This window comes from Manis javanica, chromosome 16 (assembly GCF_040802235.1).
Source record: "Manis javanica isolate MJ-LG chromosome 16, MJ_LKY, whole genome shotgun sequence".
NCBI lineage: Eukaryota > Metazoa > Chordata > Mammalia > Pholidota > Manidae > Manis > Manis javanica.
In genome coordinates, this window is record NC_133171.1 from 9,575,136 (window position 1) to 9,601,791 (window position 26,656).

At 36.9% G+C, this 26,656-nt stretch overlaps 1 protein-coding gene and 1 pseudogene across 6 annotated transcripts in view; one reads left to right on the forward strand and one right to left on the reverse strand.

The window, feature by feature from the left end:
- CDYL (chromodomain Y like) overlaps positions 1–26,656 on the reverse strand; it is a 286,736-nt gene that overhangs the window by 125,653 nt on the left and 134,427 nt on the right. The gene's annotated exons all lie outside the window — the stretch shown is intronic.
- LOC140846861 (prolyl-tRNA synthetase associated domain-containing protein 1-like) lies at positions 10,406–25,273 on the forward strand (annotated as a pseudogene).

Below are 26,656 nucleotides of genomic sequence, written 5' to 3' on the forward strand. Positions count from 1 at the left end.
TCTGTGAATCTGCTGTTTTGTTCCTTCAGTTTTTGCTTTGTTCTTATACTCTACAGATGAGTGAAATCATTTGGTACTTATCTTTCTCCACCTGGCTTGTTTCACTGAGCATAATACCCTCTAGTTCCATCCGTGTTGTTGCAAAGGTAGGATTTGTTTCTTTCTTATGGCTGAGTAATATTCCACTGTGTATATGTACCACCTCTTCTTTATCCATTCACCTACTGATGGACACTAGGTTGCTTCCATATGTTAGGTATTGTAAATAGTGCTGCAATAAACATAGGGATGCATTCTGTCTTTTTGAATCTGGGATCTTGTTTTCTTTGGGTAAATTCCTAGGAGTGGAATTCTGGGGTCAAATGTTATTTCTATTTTTAGTTTTTTTGAGGAACTTTCATATTGCTTTCCACAATGGCTGAACTAGTTTACGTTCCCATCAGCAGTGTAGGAGGGTTCCCCTTTCTCTGCATCCTTGCCGGCATTTGTTATTCCTTGTCTTTTGGATGATGGCCATCCTAACTGGTGTGAGAAAAGCCTACTATTATACAAGGAAAGCAAAAACAAAGGTTGGTAGGGAACTGACTGGGAAGGGGCATCAGTAAATATTCTGGGGTGGTAGCTTTCTAGCTGGTAACTTTTGGGGTATACAGGAATATGCTTTTGTTAAGTTCAGCAAGTTTATAGTGTTTAAGACCTGTGCATGGCATTGGTGGAAAATTTTGCACCAAAGGAAAAAAGCTACAAAACAAAACATGGAATTCTAGGTAATGATGTGCATATTAAATGAAGTCTTTATGGGGAACTGTACTGACATCAGTTTCACTTTAAACAATGTGTCAGCAAATAAGATACATAGATGGGGACTGGGATGAATAGTGTAATGTTCAAGGATGAATCTATTTTGGGCATATGAATGTTTGCTGTAAAATTTGAGTTAGATGTATAAAAATTTTCATAATTAAGAAATACTCTTGATTTTAAAAACTCAGAAATAAAGGAATCTACAACTAGGAAAGATTAGTGTCAAAAATTTTTAAACAATTTTTTAATTAAAATAATCACAAATTTTTATATAGTAGTTGCAAACAATTAGAAAATGAATTTTAAGTATCCATTTACAATATAATCAAAACCAAAATTATCAGGAATATATTTAATGAAAATGTCTAAAATTTCTACACTGAAAATGACAAAACATGGCTGAGAGAAAATAAAGAATACCTATATATTGACTATCATGTTTATAATTTGGCAGACTCCAAATTACTTGTCAATTTTTCCCAAACTGATACACAGATGCCACACAACTCTAATTAAAAAAAAAAATCCACAAAGCTTTTTGATATTGACAAGTTAACTCTAATTGTAAAGTTAATAATCTAGACTAGCTGAAACAATTTTGAAAGAGAAGCACAAAGTTGGAGGGCTTATGTTGCTAAATTCAAGACTTAGTATAATGGCTAAAATTAAAAATGTAGCTGAGGATGCAGGACTACTGGTCCTCTCATACGTTGCTGGGGAGTGTAGAAAATGTCACCACTGGAAAGTTCTTTGGCAGTTCCTTATAACATACACCTACCTTGGCATTTCTACCCTAGGTGTTATCCAAGAGAAACAATAACACAGGACCACAAAAGGACCCGTACAAGAATGTTCACAGCAGCTTTATCATAATAGCCAGAGAAAACGAATCAGCCTAGGTATTCACCAACAGGAAAGTAGACCAACAAAATGAAGTGTATTCCTACCATGGACTGATGTTCACAGTTAAAAAGTACTACTATTGATTCATACCATCAACATGGATGAATCTAAAAAACATTACCCTGAGCAAATGAAACAAGACACAACAGAGTGTATTACATGATTCCACTTGTATGAGCTCCTAGAAAAAGGAAAATCAACCTGTGGTGAGAGCAATCAGAACAGTGGTTGTGGCTGGGGCAGGGGAATGGAGGTCGGAGTGTGAGAGGGGGTATGGGAAACAAGGAAACTAATGTGATGAAAGCATCTCTCTAGCAAGATGGCAGCTACACAGGTGTACGCATTTGTCAAGGCTCATCCAACTATACACTTAAGATGCATGTATTTATTGTGCATGAGTCATACCTCAATGAGCAAACTTAACAGAAAAGAACCTAGGCAGCCCTTAGACTGGAATGAATCATGGAATGACAAGATGCTTCTGGCAGAAAACATCAAAAACAGCCGCTGGACTTTCAGAGACTGGCGTCATCCTTGTGGGCAGAGTTTCCTGGACAGCACACAACCCACCAGTTCCTACAGCTAAAGTGGAGGGTGAGCCTTGCTAAACCTGATGCCTAAACTGAGAGGGGGAGGATTGAACAGAAAAACTGAAAACATGTGACTATGTATATACAACAAAGAATCACCATCAAATAAAACTGACAAGCTATGAAAAGAATGGATTAAGAGACTCAATTTTATTGCATCAAAAAACCTGTCAAATTAGTAAGGCCCACACTCTGACAGAGCAAAGAACTGTGAGTAAGCAACTGACAAAGAAAATACAAACCACAGCAACCCTGTGAGCAATGTTTAAACTCACCAAGGTGAGACACCATTTTCTGTCTCTAAGGCTTGTACTTTAACTGCTGAAGGTGTGTGAGCTGTATGAGTTTATGGAGGGCAATTTAACAATGAACATCAGAAGGGTTTAAGACAATCTTATCTATGCTTGAGAATTTAGCTAAGTGATTAACTCAAGAAGATAGCTGACCAATGATTAAAGATGCTCAAGGCTCAAACAGAAGAGCACATGAGGTGAAATCTATACCCCCAGAAAATGCACCTACTCAACTACTTTAAACCAGGCTCTCAGAACCGTGCTCACCCTAACACACATAACCAAAGGCACACGGGCTTTCAGTTTTAAAGTCCTTCAATAATGATTGACAGAATTCTGTATTATACATTCAGCAGTTTATTCTTGAAGCAGCTTGGTAGGAGAAAGGTTTAGGAATTTCCAATGGCCATGTTTTCCAAAACGTTAAATGGTAAATTAACTTCTAATTAAAAACAAAGGAGGCATAGGAAGGGATTAAAGATGGCATGAGAGGTGAGACAGAGACCTCCTCTTAAAACCACATATAATATGAAAATATAATTAATGGAACTAATCCTGAAAGAGCAACAGGAAAGAAGGCTGCAACAGACTACATACACATGGAGAAAAGAGCAAACCTCACAGAACAGGATAACATACCAAAGCTGTGACCCAGTGGGAACCAAGCCCTTCCCCCACCCCAGCTCACCGGCAGGAGGAAGAGAAACAGAGCAGGGAGGGAGTGGAGGCCTGGGACTGATGAACACCCAGCCCTGGAGATCTGCTCTGGGAGCACAAACCTACATTGCAAGGTGTTCTGGTGATTAGTGGGGTTGGAAAGCTAGGACAGGCGGAATACCTGGAGAGACAGAGATTCCAGCTGCTTGTGGGAAACAGGAATTAATATGTGGCAGAGCTGAGTGGGCAGTCTGAAAGACTTCCTAACAGCAAGAGGGCTACTAAAGGGGCAAGGACTGCACAGAGCTTACTGCTCAGGAGAAAGGACAGGTAGACAAAATTGTCCAGGTGCACTCTGCCCAGCAGGTTGGGAACTTAAATGATCTTCCGGCTCTCCAACCCCCTGGCTGGCTACGCAGCTCTGAGGCCCCACCACCATGATATGCAGCCTGCTGTGTCTTCCTCCCAGCTAGCCTACACCTGGCTCGTAAAATGTCAGCTCCCGCCCTGGCATCAGGCCAGCCAGAGGGAAGCCCCGTCTATGGCAGCTACAAACACAAAGCACAGGAACTTACACCTGTGTGTTTGGCCCACTAGGTCTGGCAGTGGAGACAGGCCTAACAGCCGGGAAAAAGGAAACAGCTCTTTCCTCCCTCAAGGCACCAGCACCACTAAGCTGCGACCCCCAACATCGCTCCAGGGCCTGAGCAGCTCCACAGAATAGAGCTTCTGGACACTAGATGGTGCCACATACAAATACGAAATGTCAAAGGAATCTGTTTCTAAGCAAAACCTCAACACCAGAGAAAGGACTGAGTAAGACTGAATTAATAAATCTTCCTGAAAGAGATATAGAAATAAAAATCATAAACATGCTCATGGAGGTACAGAAAAATAATCAAGAACTCAGGAAAGAATTTAGGATGGAGATCCAATTGTTGAAAAGCAAAATGGAGGGTATTAAAAGCAGATTAGATACAGTGGAGGAGATAATAAATGAAATAGAAACGAGGGAAGAGAAATACAAAGAGGCTGAGGCAAAGAGAAAAAAAAGGATTTCTAGAAATGAAAGAATACTGAGAGAACTGTGAGACCAATTCAAACAGAACAATATTAGTATTATACGGGTACCAGAAGTAGAAGAGTAAGAAAAAGGGACAGAAAGTGTCAGTCTCTCAGGTCACAGAGGTGCACAGATTTCTCAACAGAAGGGAACCAAGGAGGACAACACCAAGACATATAATAATTAAAATGGCAAAGTTCAAGGATAAAGACCGACAATTAAAAGCAGCCAGAGAAGGAAATAAGATCACATACAAACTAAAACCCATCGGGCTATCATTAGACTTCTCAGCAGAAACTTTACTGGCCAAAAGGGAGTGGCATGATATATTTAATGCAGTGAAGCAGAAGGGCCTCAAACCAAAAATACTTTATCCGGCAAGATTATCATTTAAATTTGAAGGAGGGATTAAACAATTTCACAGCAGCTTTATCATAATAGCCGGAGAAAATGAATCAGCTTAGGTATTCACCAAAAGAAAAAAGCATGTATTGCAGTACTTACAGTATAAGACAAAATAGACTTTAAAACAAAGAAAGTCACAAGAGACAAAGACTGACATTGCATAATGATAAAAGGGTCAATCCAACAGGAGGATATAACCACTATAAAGAAAAGCAAAAACTGAGAGAATTTAGCTCCCACAAACCATCTCTACAGTGTATTTTGGAGGGATTGCTAAAGATGGAAGTGTTCCTAAGGTTAAATAACTGTCACCAGAGGTAATAACACCACAGTAAACAAAGTAGAACAGCTAATTACTAAGCAAATGAAAATTAAATTAACTATCCCCAAAGTAAATCAAGGGATAGACAAAGAGTACAGAATATGATACCTAATAAATAAAGAATGGAAAAGGAAGAAAAAAGGAGGAGGAAAAAAAAAAGAACCCCTAGATTGTCTTTCTAATAGCATACTAAGTGAGTAAAGTTACACTCTTAGATAGTAAGGAAGTTAACCTTGAACCTTTGGTAACCACGAATCTAAAACCTGCAATGACAATAAGTACATACCTATTGATAATCACCCTAAACGTAAATGGACTGAATGTACCAATCAAAAGACATAGAGTCACTGAATGGATAAAAAAACAAGACCCATCTATATGCTGCCTACAAGAAACTCAATCAAACCCAAAGACATACACAGACAAAAGGTGAAGGGATGGAAAAAGATAATTCATACAACTAACAGAGTGAAAAAAGCATGTGTTGCAGTACTTATAGTATCAGACAAAATAGACTTTAAAACAAAGAAAGTCACAAGAGACAAAGACTGACATTACATAATGATAAATGGGTCAATCCAACAAGAGGAAATAACCATTATAAATATCTATGCACCCAACACAGGAGCATCTACATGTGCGAAACAAATACTAACAGAATTAAAAGGGCAAATAGAGTACAATGCATTCATTCTAGGAGACTTCTACACTCCACTCCAAAGGACAGATCAACCAGAAAGAAAATAAGGAGACAGAGGCACTGAAAAACACATGAGAACAGATGGACCTAACAGACATCTACAGAACTCTCCACCCAAAAGCACCAAGATACACATTCTTCTCAAGTGCACATGGAACATTTGCAAGAATAGATCACATACTGGACCACAAAAAGAGCCTTGGTAAGTTCAAAAAGGCTGAAATTGTACCAATCAGTTTTTCAGACCACAAGGATATGAAACTAGAAATAAATTACACAAAGAAAATGAAAAATCCTACAAACACATGGAGGCTTCATAACATGCTCTTAAATAACCAATGGATCAGAGACCAAATAAAAAGAGAGATCAGGCAATATATGGAGACAAATGACAACAATAATTCAACACCACAAAATCTGTGGGAAGCAGCGAAGGCCGTGCTAAGAGGGAAGTATATTGCAATACAGGCTTACCTCAGGAAAGAACAATCCCATATGAACACTCTAAACTCACAACTGAGGCAACTAGAAAAAGTAGAACAAATGAGGCCCAAAGTCAGTAGAAGGAGGGTCATAATAAAGATTAGAGCAGAAATAAACAAAATCGAGAAGAATAAAACAATAGAAAGAATCAATGAAAGCAAGAGCTGGTTCTTTGAGAAAATAAACAAAATAGATAAATCCTTAGCCACACTTATCAAGAAAAAAAGATTGATGAAAAAAAAGAAAAAGAAAAAAAAAGAGTCTACTCATAAACAGACTTAGAAATGAGAAAGGAAAAATCACTATGGATACCACAGAAATACAAAGAATTATTAGAGAATACTATGAAAAATTATATGCTAACAAACTGGAAAATCTAGAAATGGAAAACTTTCTAGAAAAATACAACCTTCCAAGGCTGACCAAGGAAGAAACAGAAAATCTCAACAGACCAATTACCAGCAATGAAATGAAACTGGTAATCAAAAACCTACCTAAGAACAAAACTCCAGGACCAGATGGCTTCACCACTGAATTTTACCAAACATTTAGTGAAGACCTAATACCCATCCTCCTTAATGTTTTCCAAAGAGTAGAAGAAGAGGGAATACTTCCAAACTCATTCTATGAGGCCAGCATCACTCTAATACCAAAACTAGGCAAAGACACCACAAAAAAAGAAAATTACAGATCAATATCCCTGATGAACATGGAAGCAAAAATACTAAACAAAATATTAGTAAACTGAATTCAAAAATATATAAAAAATATCATCCACCATGATCAAGTAGGATTTATTCCAGGGATGCAAGGATGGTACAACATTCGAAAATCCATCAACATCATCCACCACGTCAACAAAAAGAAGGACAAAAACCACATGATCATCTCCATAGATGCTGAAAAAGCATTCAACAAAATTCAACATCCACTCATGATAAAAACTCTCAACAAAATGGGTATAGAGGGCAAGTACCTCAACATAATGCAGGTCATATATGATAAACCCACAGCCAACATCATACTTAACAGCAAGAAGGTGAAAGCTTTTCCTTTAAGATTGGGAACAAGACAGGGATGCCCACTCTCTCCACTTCTATTCACCACAATACTGGAGGTCCTAGCCACCGCAATCAGACAACACAAAGAAATAAAAGGCATCCAGATTGGCAAGGAAGAACTTAAACCCTCCCTCTTTGCAGAAGACATGATATTGTACATAAAAAACCCTAAAGAATCCACTCCAAAACTACTAGGGATCTAATATCTGAATTCAGCAAAGTTGCAGGATACAAAATTAATACCAGAAATCTGTGGCATTCCTACACACTAACAATGAACTAGCAGAGAGAGAAATCAGGAAAACAATTCCATTCACAGTTGCATCAAAAAGAATAAAATACCTAAAAATAAACTTAACCAAGGAAGTGAAAGACTTATACCCTGAAAACTACAAGACATCCTTAAAAGAAATTAAAGAAGATACCAATAAATGGAAACTCATCCCATGCTCATGGATAGGAAGAATTCATATTGTCAAAATGGCCATCCCGCCTAAAGTGGTCTACAGATTCAAAGCAATCCCTATCAAAATACCAACAGCAGTCTTCAACGAACTAAAGAAAATTGTTTTAAAATTCATATGAAACCACAAAAGACCCCAAATAGCCAAAGCAATCCTGAGCAGGAAGAATAAAGCTGGGGGGATTATGCTCCCCAACTTCAAGCTCTACCACAAAGCCATAGTAATCAAGACAATTTGGTTTTGGCACAAGAACAGACCCATAGACCAATGGAACAGAACCCTGATATAAATCCAACAATATATGATCAATTAATATATGATAAAGGAGCCATGGACATACAATGGGAAAGGCAGCCTCTTCAACAGCTGGTGTTGGCAAAACTGGACACCTACATGCAAGAGAAAGAAACTGGATTATTGTTTAAGCCCATACACAAAAGTAAATTCAAAATGGATCAAAGACCTCAATGTAAGTCATGAAACCATAAAACTCTTAGAAGACAACATAGGCAAATTCTCCTGAATATAAGCATGAGTAACTTCTTTTTCTTTGTTTTTTTTTTGTTTTGTGTTTTGAGAGGGCATCTCTCATATTAATTGATCAAATGGTTGTTAACAACAATAAAATTCTGTATAGGGGACTCAATGCACAATCATTAATCAACCCCAAGCCTAATTCTCAACAGTCTCCAATCTTCTGAAGCATAACGAACAAGTTCTTACATGGTGAATAATTTCTTACATAGTGAACAGTGCAAGGGCAGTCATATCACAGAAACTTTCAGTTTTGATCACGCATCAAGCCTGAGTAACTTCTTCCTGAACGCATCTCCTTGAGCAAGGGAAACAAAAGCAAAAATGAACTCATGGGACCACATCAAACTAAAAAGTTTCTGTACAAAAAAAGGGCACCATCAACAGACAAAGGCATCATACAATATGGGAGAATATATTTGTAAATGACATATCCGACAAGAGGTTAAACATCCAAAATATATAAAGAACTTAAATGCTTCAACACCCAGAAAGCAAATAACCTGATTAACAAATGGGCAGAAGGTATGAAGAGACAGTTCTCCAAAGAAGGAATTCAGATGGCCAACAGACACATGAAAAGATGTTCCACATCACTAATCATCAGGGAAATGCAAATTCAATCCACAATGAGATATTACTTTACACCAGTAAGGATGGCCAGCATCAAAAAGACTAAGAACAACAAATGCTGGTGAGGATGTGAAGAAAGGGGAACCCCCCTACACTGCTGGTGGGAATGTAAGCTAGTTCAACCATTGTGGAAAGCAATATGGAGGTTCCTCAAAAAAGTAAAAATAGAAATACCATTTGACCCGGGACTCCCACTCCTTGGAATTTACCCAAAGAATACAACTTCTCAGATTCAAAAAGACATACGCACCCCTATGTTTATCACAGCACTTTTTACAATAGCCAAGATATGGAAGCAACCTAACTGCCCATCAGTAGATGAGTGGATAAAAAGATGTGGAACATATACACAATGGAATACTATTCAGCCATAAGAAAGAAACAAATCCTACCCATTTGCAACAACATGGATGGAGCTGGAGGACATTATGCTCAGTGAAATAAGCCAGGTGGAGAAAGACAAATGCTAAATGATTTCCCTCATTTGTGGAGTATAACAATGAAGCAAAACTGAACGAACAAAATAGCAACAGACTCACAGACTCCAAGAAGGGACTAGTGGTTACCAAAGGGGAGGGGTGGGGGAGGGCAGGTGGCAAGGGATGGAGAAGGGGATTGAGGAGTATGATGTTTAGTACACATGGTGTGGGGGATCACAGGGAAAACAGTGTAACATAGAGAAGGCAAATAGTGAATCTGTGGTATCTTACTACACTGATGGGCAGTGACTGAATTGGGGTATGGGTGGGGACTTGATAATATGGGTGAATGTAGCAACCACATTGTTTTTTCATGTGAAACCTTCATAAGAGGTTATATCAATAATACCTTAATAAAAAAACTTTAAAAAAAAGATATACAAAGAGCTTCTTACCTAGACACATAATAGTCAAACTACTGAAAGTTAACAACAAAGAGAAAATCTTATATTTCCTGACCAGAAGGAATTAAGTTAGAAATCAGTTTTGGAAAATTTCCAAAACTTGACATTAAAGAACCACACTTCTGAAAATTAGGCAACTTGATGAAATGGAGAAACTCCTAGGAAAATATAAATGATCAAAACTGACTCCAGAAGAAACAGAAAATCTATACAGATTTACAGATAATTAATAGATTTAGTAATTTAAAGTTTTCCTACAAAGAAAAGCACAGGTTCGGATGACTTCACTTATGAATTGTCTAAAATATTTAAACCAACTCATTCTATGAGACTAGCATTTTGCTGATAGTGAAGCCAAACAACCCCATAGCAAAGCCAAAAACACAATTAAAACTAGAAAATAAAATGAAACATACAATATTTTTCATAAACATTGATACATAAATCCTAAACCAAATTCACCGATATATATATATATATATATATATATATATATATATATATATATATAAGATTACATATCATTTCCAAGTAAGATTTATCCCAAACACACAAGGTCAGTTTCACTTCTGAAAATCAAGTAACATAATACACTGTATTCATGGAATATAGGAAAAAAGAAACATGATCATCTCAAGGTTCACAGATAATGTATTTGATGAAACACAAATTTATGACCAAAATTCTCAACAAACTAGAAAAGAGAAAGGAACTTTCTCAACTTGGTAAGGAGATCTATAAAAATCCTACAGCTAATATCACACTTAAGTGTCAAAGGCTGAAGATACTCACCTAAATATCCTAAAAAGTGTATGCAAGATGATTGCTGTTGTAAATACTCAGTGCCATTGTAAATCTTTGAATATTATATATTCAAATTGGTACTCTAATACAGGTACACAGCTGATTATCTGTTTATCATGTTAACCTTACTAAACTCATAAATTCTAAGTATTTGTCTACAGTTTCTATGCTGACAACCATAACCATTCATAAGGAGAGCTGTTTCTTGCTTTCCAGGGCTTATACCTTTTGCTGTTCCCAATCTTAAAAAGAACACTTCCAACATTCCATTACTATTACATTTAGAGTAAGTTTGAGTAGATAATCTTTATTGCTAATTTCCTAAGAGTTTGTATCATGATATGTATTTTAATCACCTTTCTCATCCTTTACAAGTTCTGTCACATTTTATGTTTCTCTAAAGAACTAATTTTTCATAGTTTTCAAACTAACTTTCAAAGAACAAAGTTTTGGACTTGTATCCTTGTTTTTGAGTTATTTTCTATTCTTATCATCCCTTCCTGACTTTATTCTGCTGTTCTCTAATTTATAACAGGCACTTGACTCATTCCAGTATTTTTGATAACTGCCATTTCCAGATGGTCTCTTAATTCCATTATGATTTCTTCATTGACCCCTACGTTATTCAGAAAAAATTAGAAATTCAGCTTCTAGTCTAAGCCAGTTATGATCAGAGAACACATTATGATATAATTTGGTATTGTTGATACTTGCTGCTTTGTGGCTTAGTGTGTGGATAGCTTTTGAACATGTCTCTTATTTTCTAAAAGAATGCATCTACTTCTTAAAGGTAAGATTCTTTATGTTTACTCATAATAGCTCAAACCAATTCTAGCTATGCAAATCTGCTATTCTAATTTCTGTCTTGCTCAGTCTACTAGTAATTTATGTAGAAGTCATTTAACAATTCCCACTGATGATCCATCTGAAATTAAATCAAGCTTTGTCTTACATATTTTGATTTTACCAAATGTAAACAAGTTTAAACTTACTTTATTTCATAGAGAATTGTTTCTTTTGAAGAACATGTTTTGATATAATTTATTTTCTTCTCATTTTAATGCTATGTGTTATAAAAACTTCCAAATGACCGTGTTTCTCCCTATTTTGCCTTAAAATTATACATTACCCAATCTGACAACCTGTCTTTTAACTGACACATCCTTTATTTACTGTGATTACAGATATATTTGTATTTACATTCATTTTGGCCATTTTATTTTATTTGCCTTTGATTTTTCTATTTTTCTTATGATTTGTATTTCTTTTTTTAGTGGTTACTTGTAAAGTTTTGACAGGCTTATCAGTTTTATTAAAATATAAAGTTATTTCTCCCCCCCCCCATATAAAAGGAGTAAACATTACTCCTATCACCTATCTTCTTGTTTCTACAAATTTTAGTTGTACCTATTATGCTCAAATTTATCAACATTACTATTACTATTTTATACAGCTAATGTGTTTTTTTTTTTTTACCAGCTATTTCCAAGTTCTTTGCTTATCCATCACCTTTTATATTACAAGCCTTTCTAGTCTCAATTTCTTTTTGAAGAACACATTTTAATGAACCTTTCACTAAGAATCAACTAGTGGTAAACTTGCAGTAGTTTTTATCTAAAAGTACCTGTTTCATTTTGTTTCTTGAATGATATTTTGAGCTACAAAGTATTCTAGGTTGGCAGCTATTTTCTCAGCTCAGTCTTCAGATTTCAGTAATTGCTGCCACGGACTGTAGTCAATGTCATTCTCAGTCCTACTTATTTATTTATTGAAGTATAAATGATCTACAAAATAATTGTTTAAAGTATAAAAGTATATACATTGTAAAATGCTCACCACCATAAGTGTTACCATCTGTCACCATACAAAATTACTACAATTATTACTGATTATATTCCATGTGTTTTACTTTCAACCCTGTGACTGCTTATTTTATAACTGGAGGATGTACCTCTTTATCCTCTTCACCTACTTTACCCATCCCATTACCCCACCTTTCTTATGGCAACCACAAGTTTATTGTCCATATTTATGAGTCTATTTGTTTTGTTTCATTTTTTAGATTCCACATGTAAGTGAAACCATATGGTGTTTGTCTTTCTCTGATTTATTTCTCTTAGCATAATGCCCTCTAGGTCCATCTATGTTGTTGCAAATATTTCATTCTTTGTTGTGGCTGAGTAATATTTACACACACACACACACCACATCTTCTTTGTCCATTCATCTACTGATAGACACTCCGGCTGCTTCCATATTTCGCCTATTGTAAAAAATACTTTAATAAACACACAGGTGCATGTATCTTCTCAAATTAGTGCTTTTGCTTTGGGAAAATTCCCAGAAATGGAATTACTGGATCATATGGTATTCCTACATTTAGTTCTCTTGAGGAGCCTCCATACTGTTTTCCATAAAGGCTGCACCAACTTACATCGTCACCAACAGTGCATAATGGATCCCTTTTTTCTACATCCTCGCCAACACTTGTTATCCCTTATCTTTTTGATACTAGCCGTTCTGACTGGTGTGGTATCTCACTGTGGTTTTGATTTCCTGACTTCCCTGATGATTATGGATGTTCAGCATCTTTTTCATGTGTCTATTGGCCATCTGTCTTCTTTTGAGAAATGTCTACTCAAGTCCTCTGTCTTTTTACAATCAGATTACTTATTGTTGTTCAGTTATATCAGTTCTTTATATATTTTGGATATTAACTCATTGTCAGATATATCATTTGAAGATATATTCACTGACTCAGCAGGTTGCCTTTTTACTTTGTTGATGCTTTCCTTTGCTGTACAGAAGATTTTTAGTTTGATGTAGTTTATTTTTATTCTTGTTTCCCTTACCTGGGGAGACACAGCCAGAAAAAAATTACTAATGCCAATGTTCAAGAGTTTACTGCCTGCTTTCTTTTAGGAGTTTCCTGGTTTGAGGTGTTACATTTAGGTCTTCAATCCATTTTGAATTTACTACGTGTATGATGTAAGAGAGAGGTCCAGTTTCATTTTTTTGCTCATAACTGTCCAGTTTTCTCAATACCATTTACTAAAGAGACTATCTTTTCCTCATTTATATCCTTGCCTTTGTTATAGATTATTTGACCATGTAAGTATGGGCTTCTTTCTGGGCTTTCAATTCTGTTCCACTGACCTATGTGTCTATTTTTGTACCAGTACCACAGAGTCTTGATTACTGTAGCTTTGTAGTATAGTTTGAAATCAGGAAAACTAGAACCTCCAGCTTTGTTCTTTCTCAAGACTGATTAAGCTATTCATAGTCTTTTCTGATTTCATACACATTTTAGGATTATTTGCTCTAGAGTTTTGTGAAAAATGTCATTGGTATTTTGATAGGGATTTCATTGAATCTGTTGAAGGTTCATTGAATCATTGAAGACTGTTTTTGGTGGTATGGCTATTTTGACAATACTAATTCTTCCAGTACAAGAGCATGTAATATCTTTCCATTTATTTGCATCTTCTTCACTGCATTACATCAATGTCTTAAACTTTCAAATGTGCAGGTCTTTCACCTACTTCATTAAATTTATTCCTAGGTGTTTTATTCTTTGATACAAATGTAATTAGGATTGTTTTCTTGATTTTTCTTTTGGCTAGCTTGTTATTAGCATATAAAAACACAACAGATTTCTATACAGATTTCTGTATATTGATTTTGTATCCTTCACCTTTACACTATTTATTTACTCTAATAGTGTTTTTTTTTTTTTTGGTGGAGTTGCTAGCATTTTCTATATATAGTATCATGTCATATAGTGACAATTTTACTTTTTTCTTACCAATTTGGATGCCTTTTTCTCATCTGACTCCTGTAGCTAGACTTCCAGTAATATGTTCAATAAAAGTGATAAATATGGACATCTTTGTCTTGTTCCTGATCTTAGAAAAGCTTTCGGCTTTTCATTGAGTATGTTAGCTGTGGGTTTGTCATATATGACCTTTATTATATTGTTATGTTCCCTCTATAACCACTTTGTTGAGATTTTTTATCAAGGATGGATGTTGAATTCTGCCCAGTGCTTTTCCTGTATGTACTGAGATGATCATATAGGTCTTATCCTGTTTTATTAATGTGGTATATCACACTGATTGATTTGTAGATATTGAACCATTCTTGCATCCCTAGAATAAACTTCACTTAGTCATAGTGAATGATCCTTTTAAGGTATTTTTAAAATTTGGTTTGCTAATATTTTGTTGAAGATCTCTGCATCTATGTCCATTAGGGGAATTGGTCTGTAATTTTCATATTTTTGTAATGTCTTTGGTTTTAGTATCTGGGTAATGATGGCCTTGTAGACTGAATCTGGAAGTATTCCTTCCTCTTTAAATTTCTGGAATACTTTTAGAGGATTAGTATTAAATCTTCAAATATTTAGTAGAAATTACCTGTGAAGCCATCTGGTCCTGTACTTTTGTTTGGGGGGCGTTTTTTGATTACTGATTCAATTTTATTAAATGCATAATAGGTCTGTTCAGATTTTCTACTTCTTCTTGGTTCAGTTTTGGAAGATTAAGATTGCATGTTCTCAGGAATATATCCATTGCTTCTAGATTGACCAATTTGCTCGTATGTATTTTTTCCTAGTAATGCCTTTCAGTCCTTTGTATTTGTGTTGTTGGTTGTAACTTTTCATTTCTGATTTTGAGTCCTGTCTATTTCTTGAATCTGGGTAAAGTTTTTACTTTCATTGATCTTTTGTATTTTTTGTCTTTATTTCATATAATTCCTCACTCACATTTATTATTTCCTTACCTCTACTGACTTTGGGCTTTGTTTATTTTTCTTTCTCTAGTTCCTTTAGGTCAAGGGTTAGAATGTTTATTTGGGATTTTTCTTGTTTCCTGAGGTAGGCCCATATTAACTTTCCTCTTCAAATGGCTTTTGTGCATCCAAAGATTTAAAACTTTTATGTTCCTATTTTCACTAGTCTCTGAGTATTATCTGATTTCCCTTTTTATTTCTTTACTGGCCCATTGGCTGTTTAGTAGCATGTTGTTTAGCTTACATGTGTTTGTTTCTTCTACTTTTTCTTGTAATTGATATCTGATTTCATACTGTTGAGGTTGGAAAAGCTGTTTGGTATGATTTTGATCTTCATAAACTGACTGAGACTTGTGGCCTAACATGATGTATTCTAGAAAATGTGCACTTGAAAAGAATGTATATTCTGTTTTTTTGGACACAATGTTCTATATATACTTGTTAAATCCTAGTCTAATGTATCATTCAAAGCCACTATTTCCTTGCTGATTTTCTGGGTAATCCATCCATTGATTTAAGTGGGATGTTAAAGTCCCCTACTATTATTGTATTAATGTCAATTTCTCCCTTTTTATCTGTAAATGTCTGCTTAATATATTAGGTACTCTTTTCTTGGGTACATAGATATTTATAATTGTTTTATCTCCTTGCTGGATAGAACCCTTTATCAATGTCCTTCTCTGTCTCTTGTTTCAGCCTTTGTTTTAAAGTCTACTTTGATGTAAGTACTGCTACCTAGCTTTTTTGTTTTATTTCCATTTGCATGAAATATCTTTTTTCTATCCCCTAAAGTTTAATCTGTGTGTGTATTCAGGTCTGAAGTCTCTTGTAGGCATCATACAGATGGATCAGTTACCTCGTATCTTTTGACTGGAACATACATCCAATTACATGTAAGTAATTATTGATAGTTATGTACTTATTGCCATTTTGCCCATTGTTTTCTGGTTGTTTTTGTAGTTCTCTGATCTTCTTTTGCTGTCTTCTCTTATGCATCATGAGTTTCTTTAGTATTAAGATTACATGCCTTTCTCTTTATTTTTTAATTATTATAGGTTTTTGGTTATGGTGAGTTATACATAACATCCTATGTGTATAGCACTACATGCTGACAAGTGCTTTAGTTTGAACATATTCTATCAGCACTACATTTTTTACTCTGTCCTCCATGCTTTATGATGTGGTACTTTATATCTTCTTATTCTTTTTATTTTATATATCTCTTGACTAATTTTTTAGGCATGACTGATTTTACTCCTCCTTTTAATCTTCATATTAGATTTTAAGTAATTGGTTTACTACCCTGTTTGCTTTTACTAGTGTAAATTTTCCCCTTTAATATTTTCTTTCATCTTTAGTTATGACTTTTTATACTTAAAGAAGTCCTTTTAACATTTCTTATAGGGCTGGTTTAGTAGTGATGAACTCTTTTAACTTATGTTTACCTGTGAAGCTATTTATCTCTCTAACTCTGAATAATAACCTTGCAGGTAGAGTATTCTTGGCTAAAGGTTTTTTGTTTTCTTTCTTTTCTCTCAGCACTCTGAATATATCATGCTACTCAATTCCCTTTCTGGCCTGTAGAGTTTCTGCCAAAAATCAGCTGATAGCTTTATGGGGGGTGGGAGGGTTCCCTTTTATGTGGTTTGTTGCTTCTCTCTTGCTGCTTTGAAGATTCGTTATCATTAATCTCTGACATTTTAATCATTACATGTCTTGGTGTGGACCTCCTTGGCTTCATCTTGTTTGGGGGCTCTCTGTGCTTCCTGGACTTGGATGTCTACTTCCTTCCCCAGAGTTAGGGAACTTTTCAGCTATTATTTCTTCAAATTAGTTTTCCACCCTTTCTTTCTTCTCCTTTTAGTATTCCTGTAACACAAATGTTAGGATGTTTGATATTGTCCTAGAGCTCCATTAACACATCCTCATTTCTTTTTATTCTTTTTTTCCTGCTGTTCCACTTGAGTGCTTTCTATTACTCTGTCTTCTAGATTGCTGATCTGTTCTTCTGTGTTCTCTAATCTGCTGTTGATTCCTTTTACTATATTTTTAATTTCATTTATTGTACTTTTCAACTCTATTGGGTCTCTATTATATTTCCTTTCTCGTTATTGAAGTCCTTGCATTCATCATTATTTTGAAATCCAGTGAACATATTTATAGCCATTACTTTGAACTGTTTATCAGGCAGATTGCTTCACTGTTTCATTTAGTTCATTTTGTGATGTTTTATCTTGTTCTTTCATTTGGAACATACTCCTCTGTCTCAGTTTATTTGACTTCCTGTGTTTGTTTCTATTAATTAGGTGAAAAAGCTATCCCTCCCACTCTTGAAGGAGGGCCTTTGCCTAGGGACAACCCCTGTGGCTCGCAGGCTGGAGGCTGGGTCGGCATGGGTCAGGATTGTCTGGTGAGTGTGTTGCGGTGTGTCCAACGGGGTGCAATCAGGAGAAGTCTTGCTGACTGCTGCTGGGGCTGTACTGATAGAGCACTCAGGGATAGAAGGGGTGCAGATGGTTGTAGTCCAAGTGTGTGCTAATGTAGCTGCAGGGAATGCCTTTATATTCAATTGATATAATAATTATTTACTATGGGTTTTAAGTTTATATAGTGGAAGTAAAAATAATTAGGGTAAATTGTCCCCAGGCAGAGCTGGTGTCTTGTTTATGAGCTTATGGCCTACTTTTTGTAGACTTAATCCAAAATCAGAATAAACTCACCCCCGCCCCCCAAACAAGAACACAAACACTTAATATTTCTTTCAATGTCAATAGGTACTGGGGGTCATATGTAATTACTTGGATGGGGGACTTTTTCCTTTCCACCCTATAGTGTTTTGCTTGTTTAACATAGGATATTAAATAACAAATGCCAGGCACACACACAAACATGCTTGGTAACTCAGAGGGCTATCCAGCACTCAGATGGTTCTTTTTGTTTCTGGTTCCTACAGGTTCCCTTATTTCCTTGTTTACTACCAGAATTAAAAATGGTAAGAATGCTTATTGTGGTTTAATAGGGAATATACACTTTGTGTTGGCTGCTTAATTTTAAAGAGACAGTCAAGATTAATGTACCTTGTAACCCAGGTGCTTGTTGAGTGGAGGAATAAAATTACTCAGGGACAAATAAGACACAAGGAGCCACTGTGTACTGAGCACGTTTAAAGAAACCGATCTAAAACAGCACAACGCAAACTCAACATAACAGTTTTTTCAAGGGTACTCAGGAGCACACTTATCCTACAAGTCTCTTCCTACTATTAGAGAAAAGGTGGGCTATGATGCACTGGCCCTCTTGGTCCTCAAAAGAACCTGATGCAGGGAAGTAAAGCACAAACATGGCCAAGGCTTGCACAAGAGCCCCAGCTCAGCTACACAGTTGACCACAAAAAACATGTATGGATGGGTGACACCAAACTTTCAAGGAGTTCTGGGGGCACCTCCATCCCAGCCACCAGCTTGGCCCTGAGACAACTATACCAGGTGAACCCCATTTGCAGCTTAGTGGCTTTCAGACCTGGGTGAACATCCCACAGGATGCTAATCAAAGCATCACTGCATAAGCCATAAATTGATATGACTAGAAAGAGTATGTACATGCTTCCAAAACATTTTGCTCATAGTGTTACATTTTCCATGGACATTTATAAGTTTTGATTATTTTATATTTTTAGGTCCTCTGCATCACATAAATAAGTAACTGCTCTTAATGAATTAACCCCTCTCTCTCTACTTATTTTAATTATCAATAACAAGACCCCAACTGGAAACACATCCCATACACTAACATGTCCATGTTACACCATCATGAGGCATTATCACAGTAGTTGGGGGGATAGGGAGAAAGAAAATATGGTTGGCAATGGTGGTGATAATTACATACATGTAATAAAACACTGAAGTTGTAGTTCCAAAGGAAAAAACAGGAACTATAAACTCGTTACTAAGATTCTTGTCAACTGTATTGGTGTCTACAGAAGTCAAAATATCAGTCGAGCCCTGAACAGCCTTTCAGAACGTTACTCGGCCACCTGCAGACAGTGTGTAAGGTGCTGAGAGGAAAAGGCAGCAAGGAGACAGAAGTGGGGCCGGCAGTCAACGTTTTATTCAGCAAATACCTACCATAAATTTTAAAAAGGTATTATCTGTAAATGGGGGCATCTAAAGAAATCCATCTCCTAAGTAAGGCAGAGTCCCTACAATGCCAAGTGTGCAGAACCAGCACTAATAAAAAAATCTATCTAATAAAAATTCACAGTAAAAATGTCCTTTTATGTAATAGTCACAGAAAAGACAGTCACCATCACATCAAGCTTCTCTTACACAGAGACTGAGTGTGGTAAAGGGTCAGGAAGAAAGCTCTGGAGACGAATACCAGCTCAGCCAGGAAACCATAGCAGGTACACTACCCACCATGTCCTCACCTATACAGCAAGGACAACTAGCCTGAGGGCTCGAGATGGTTAAATGAAGTATATCCTACATTAAACAACACACCCAGGGCACGGCAGACCTGCAATACATGACAGTAAGTAATCCAAGGTGACTATTACCAGAAAAAAAACTACAAGTAGGAGTATCCAGCTCACAGAATTGAGCTCACGTGTGCAATAAAATTACCCTGTCTGTTTTTGTAATCCAAACATAAGAATGGGTTTGTGCCAGAGAACACACCTTCTACTGTCACTTCTGTTGTGTGACTCATGGAAAACATTACAAAATAGGAATCACTAAGGAAAACATAATAAGACACTCCCGGGCCCCACACTAAACAAAATATTTAACCATAAACAACTCTTAAAGAAATAACTATCAGTACGAATGCACAAATGTACTCTAATACTACGCTGAAAGTACTCTAACAAAGGAATCACTTGTGAATAAGCCCAAAATGATCTAAAGACATAGCAGGTAGTTGACATTTAACATACTGTTCACACAGGAGGTAATTAGCATTTACTGGGTGCCCAATACATATTCTTGCATTTATTCCTTACAAAACTGTATGGATTAAATCTTACCATCCCCTTTTTCCAAAGGAGGAACTGCGGCAGTCCTAGTATGAACGTAAGCAAGTCTAATTTCAAAATAAACAACGAAGGAATTAAACAAACCTAATACTAAAAAAAAAAAAAAAAAAAAAGGCCACGGAAAAACAAGCATGATATGTACACTCCCCACAACAAAGGGAATTCCATGGACGGGGTGGGCCAAGCCAGGCAGTCACCCCTCTGGGCTCTGTGTGGCCTCGGCAGGCTACTTAAAAGCACCACAGCTCCAGTGTGTCAGCGCGGCTGGGTAACAGCAGTGCCAGCCCTCAGAGGGTTGCTGTTAGGCATGTGGGCATAAAGCGTTCTGGTGCCCATCAACTACTGAGACTGAATTCATGCTAGCCATTATTACATATGAATAAGGAGATAATTGAGAAGAATGATCAATAAAGCAGTGGTTTGGGTCTGACTCTTAGATTTTATGTGAGCTTCCCCATTGGTGCAACTTACTTTACTGCTTAAATTTTCTACTTAATTATGCTGTTTTTTTTAATACAAAAATCAAAGCTATTTTTATTTTAGGGATGAATAAAAGTCTCACTTTGGACAAGAAGCATATACGGGGATCATAGGAAGTTATCCGAATTGAAGATTTTGCATTAAAAAGTCTGCACAACTTTGAAGGGCCTTGGAACACAACACAGGATGCAAGGAGCCTTGTGCATTGCAATGCACCAATCAGTGACGCAGTCAGATCTTTAGATTAACTAAATACAAACCCACATCTTTAAATCATGCTATTAAATCATGCTTTAAATCATGTGTAGAGGTGGTCCTCTACACAGGCATGATGAACGTACATATCAACAAAAGCTGACCAAGTTTATCAGAGTTCAAGGGGAAGCAGCAAACATCAGATGCTCTGTGCAGTTAGAGGAAGGGCTTGGGATAAGCCTTAATCCAACAGGACTTTCTGAAAAGTAAATGACAAGAAAGAAAATTCTTGAATCCAATGACAGATATTACTGAAATAGATAGAAGGAATCAGTAAACAAGTGAGGCTGTGAGCCTAAGTCATCCCCCAGGATTTACCAATCAGGAAACCTTTGGAATCATTCATACATACCAAACAGGCAACACCAATTTTCTAAACATGCAACCCTAATTAAAGGGACTTAGAGGCCAAAAAAGCTGCCAAGAAGGACTAAAGTTTGCTAGAGTTACCAGAAGAAAGTAGACTCTGTTAAAAGTCCACTGGACCTGTTTTCCAATAATCTTTAGCTGGTTTAACCCCTAGAGTAATATTTGAAGTTTTTAAATTAAATAGTCTCATATATGCAATACTACTTTATACGTATTAAAAAACTTCATAATAAATTTGGATACTTCTTAGATACCATTGGGAAGAAGGATGTTTCTTTTTGAGTACAAATTTTTTTCTTAATTATGGAGATGGATAGTAATGGTTGCACAATAATGTGAATGTACTTAATGTCATGAACTGCACTTAAGAATGGTTAAGATGGCAAATTTTGTATTATGTATATTTTGCCATAATTTTTTCATTGCTCTTTCCTAATTGGAAAAGATTACATATTATTGCAATGAACCACGTATGACCGCTGAGAGGTGGAGAAAAGGTGCTTGTCTCTTAAGTTCATTTTTCTCTCAACTGAGACTTCCTAGGGTGGTGGAAAAAGAACTGCCAGGGATTTAACTCCACATTGACCACACAGGACAGCCATCAACAAAAGTGTCATGACTACACTTGTCAGAAAGGGCTTTGGCTCTCTCTTTCTAACTATAATGAGGAAATGTCTGAAAATTACAAATTAAAGATCCTATTATCTTATTGACTTTCCCATTCAGGTGTAAAAGGCATCTCAAAGTTTTACTGGCTCCTGAGTTCTTGATGCTTCCCCAACCCCCAACGGACCCCGGTGGCAGCCTTCCCTAGCTGAGTTCCCAACTTGGCCATCAACTCCACTTACAGTGGGTGCCATCCTCAGCTTCTACTCTCACACACAGATCTGGGTCTTTCCAGGTAGGACCATCTTCCCGGTCCATGTCACCCTCTGTCTCCCTGCTTCTGCTCTTGAAACCCTTTGGGTTACCCAGCTGAGGACTTCCAATGGTGCCTTACTACTCCCCTGACACCATGGCACCCCCCATAACATTCCTTGCAACCAAGGGCCTTTGCACTTCTTGTAGCCTCTACCTTTAAAGTCCTTTCCTCAAGTATCTTATGGTTAACTTCCTCAATTTCTTCTGGTCTTCACCCAGTAATTACTTTGTTACTGAGGTTAGTACCCCAGCTCTGCTACCAGAATTCCAAACCATATCCCCCACCCCCACTCTATCTTTTCTCCTTAGCATTTATCACAATCTGACATACTACATATTTTGTATCTTGTTTGCTGCCTACTTTTCTTTCAGAAGGCAAGAATTTTTGCTTATTTTGTTCACCCTGATGTGTGCTTCTAAACACAAAGCTTGCATGCTCACTGTGTATGTGAAATTCCTACAATCTCTATGAGTAATGAAGTTCAGAGCCCAGGGCTTTAATCTGCCAGAAATTAAATTGTAACTCTTTTCTTCTAACTGTCCAAGGTAAACATTTAACCAGGCCCAACCCGTCCTCTTGGCAACAAATGGGCAATGGGCATAAAAACTATGTCATAAAAGGAGACACTCCAACAACAAGCTTGACCATGATAAAGTAAGGGTCTGAAACCTGGCAACTCTGCACACTCCCACCTATATTTTTCTAAGTGCCAGTGGAGACTCATCAGTGTGCCACAAAATCAGTTCCAATGATGACCTTTTATAAAGCAAACTAGAACAGAATAGACTATATTGCATACAGTGGGGTTAATGGTCTCTGAAACTTTTTGTGGGGGAGAGTGACAATCTCCTATGTGTGTATTACATTGTGATTGTGGGTAAAATTGTAACATTTCCAGGGTATCTCGCCTGACTTTAGTGCACGTGCACATCCTCAGGGGTGGAGAGGAGTTCATCTCCATGTCAATGGGTAATTACCTGGGCAACCGAGGGCGTGTCTGAACCTGAGAGTTCAAATGAAGGGGCTCGCTTGCTTCTTCTGGAACAGGGAAGAGAGAGACGGCGCTGGACTGCAGTTTGTAAGCAATAAATGGGTTTTAAACTTTATTTCTCCCTTTGACTGATTTCGGTTTTTAGAGGTATTTTGCCCCGGGATTTCCTCTCCCCAGACTTACAGTGACATAAAATATATTTCTAACTATGGGCTATGGTCAAGAAAACTTCTGAGGAAAAGGGTCCACAAATAGCTTTCAGGAGGGTTTGTGACTTCCCTGGCCCTCCCCACAAGAGACAAAAAACCATGTGGAAAAATTCTGGGGCTGCAAATGTGTAATTTTCTAAGTGGAGACTGTGTGGCTTTTTGGTAGATTCCAGAAGGGATCCATGATTTAAATAGGTTAGAAAACTGTGGGTTGAGATGAGAAAATAGTAAGAGAAAAGTCAATTCTCTTTCACTGCACTTCAAAGGGCTCAATATTGGGCTTTCCCTGGTACTTTCTTGACAATCTATTATGGATCAATTAGTTTATATAATTCATCCTTCAATCTATCTATATAGTCAATCTAAAATCCTAGGCTTACTATTCATTGAGATAACTATTTCCTTTCATTTGATCCTAAACCAGCCTTATACAAGAATCCTAGCATTTGGTAAATAAGCTCGTATTTACCTATCCATGTATTTTATGATTGCAACCAGGTCTGGCCAAACTCCAGCCTAAGCCCTGACTCTGTAAGCGGCTTGGCTGACGATTATCAGAGGCCTTATCAGACTTGCCCTTCCCTTACCCTCAGTTAGCTCTTAAGACAAGTGACCAAAAGAGAAAAGGGCAAACCAGCATAAGCCAGCACAGGGGTGCTTCATACACCTCCCTGCCACCTACACCCTGAGGGGGGTGAACATTTGTGGGGGAGAGTGACAATCTCCTGGAACTGAGTCTACATAAATACTACATAGGACAAACTTTCACCTGCCAGTCTTGGAACCACTTTTCTACTCACAAAAGGCTATGAGACTGCCTGGCATTTTATCCCAGGCAGCTCAGCATCTCACCATGTGAGAACACTAACCATATTAGAAGATTTAGCATCTTTACTTTCTCTTTATCAACACCTCTGAAATGAACACACCTGGAGCTCCCAGTTGGTTAAGGGACCACGTCACTTCATCAACCAAACTGTTTCATTATGGGTGCACATTCCTTTGCACAGGGAAGAACTTTCAGGTTAAAACTGTGAGATTTTCCTATTTCAACCTCCTGTGTTCTGCTCCATGAAGCCAGGCCCACCTCCTTGCCATCCACAAGAGCAGCATGGCAGGTACCGAACTGTGGGAGGCACTCAAGCATCGGCTTGGCAACCTGGCCCTCAGCATAGAAGCCATGCAGCACCCAGAGGTGTTAACAGTTGAAGAAATGATGCTTCACATTCAACATGTGAAGGAAGCACATAGTAAGAACTTATTCTCAAAAGACAAAATGAAAAAAGGCTATTGGCTGGTGACAGTTCTTCAAGGCAGACTAATTTAAACGACCTTGCCAAGTAGTTAGGTGTTGTGAGTGGAAATCTGCAGTTTACTGATCAAACAGCCAGGCTAGACAAACTAGAAGCTGGCCAAGGTTATGCCACACTCTTGGCACTCTTCTGTGATGATGGAGATGTGAAATCTGTTCTGGATTCTGCTTGTTTGGAAGGTGGACATAAAAGGTGTGCTTTCATCCAATGACCAATGTTGCAAGAGTGGGACTGAGCCCTGAAGAGTTCCTCACATTTGTGAAGAAGACAGGACATGACCCCATCGTATGAAATTTTGATGAAAACAACTAACTGAGCTAATGCTGAAAATACTTTTATTTGTGGAAGCTGTTTTTCTTATTTGTAATTAATTTTAAAAAAGCACTAAAAATGGTAAAAATATTTAGCACCTTGGTTTGGAAACTACCTGTCATTTTAGGAGGAATTTTTCATCCTAAGGGAGCTATTTTTAGAAAGATGTATTGAGGTAGTTTCACCTCAGAGATTCCACTGCCTGTCCCCATGACAATTACTCATTATAGAAATGCCTTCAATAATTAAGAATAAATTAACATCAAAACTAAGACTGTTAACTACCTAAGATGCATGATTTTACATCTTTAGGGTGTTTATTGTACTTGAAAAGAGATGCAAAAGCTGCATACATAAAATTACACATACAGGGGAAGAGCAAAAGGAATACAGCCATATATTAAATTGTTGACAGTGTTGATCTCTGAGGAATGAGAACAAGGAATAAGAATGCCCCGTCAAGATAATTAAAACAAACATGGGTACAGGGCAAACACTTTCCATTACTGGGTATCATGTTTTTAAACCAGTCATTTTTTTTTTCAGTGAAATATAAGGTTACTTTTTATAAAAGTATATCTTTAGAAAATTTTGATCTAGAAAAACAAACTAAGGAAAATGTGATAATCACTACACTAATGAAATTACATTTTAAACAGCAGCAGAGGACTATAGCAGTCTCAGGAAAATTCTCATGTTTTCCTCTAGTACAATCAAATAGGATATTCATTAGATAACCATATTTTCCTAAATTTGATCACTCAAAATAGAATTTCTATTTGGCAGAGATATGTACTTAATCTGTTACTAAGAGATAAAATACAAGTAAAAACTGTCATTTCTTAATGTATATGATTAGAAACTACAAGTCTACCCATGGCAGAATTTTTATAAAATACAGGATGGATTTAAGAGATATGGAATTAGTAAGAAATATATTCAATAAATGATAACCTTATTCTGAGGTGCCATGTCAGTTTTTACCTATTCTACACTTTATCTCTAAGAAAGAGGAAATTTTAGGTTGCTTTGTAAATAATATGAAGGTTTAATGAACAGAATAAAAAATATAAACTGACCTACCTGCCCTCCCCACCTTATGGTGAACAACAGACCCAGAAAGACTGACATAAGGCTGATTGCCAACTCTTACCAACCTGCATTCCAAAGTCTATAAATGAAAATGAGGTTGATTTGCAGAACCTATTACAGTATTTAAACCTATTTTGGGATCAACAGTACTGATAGACTCTCCTTCTTCCAAAACCTTCAACACTCATCCCAAAATGATTAAGACAGAATCACCTCATCAAGATTATGGGCTATGTCTGAAAATAGGTTATCTAGGGTGGGAAAGGTAAGAATCATATTTGGCTAAAATTA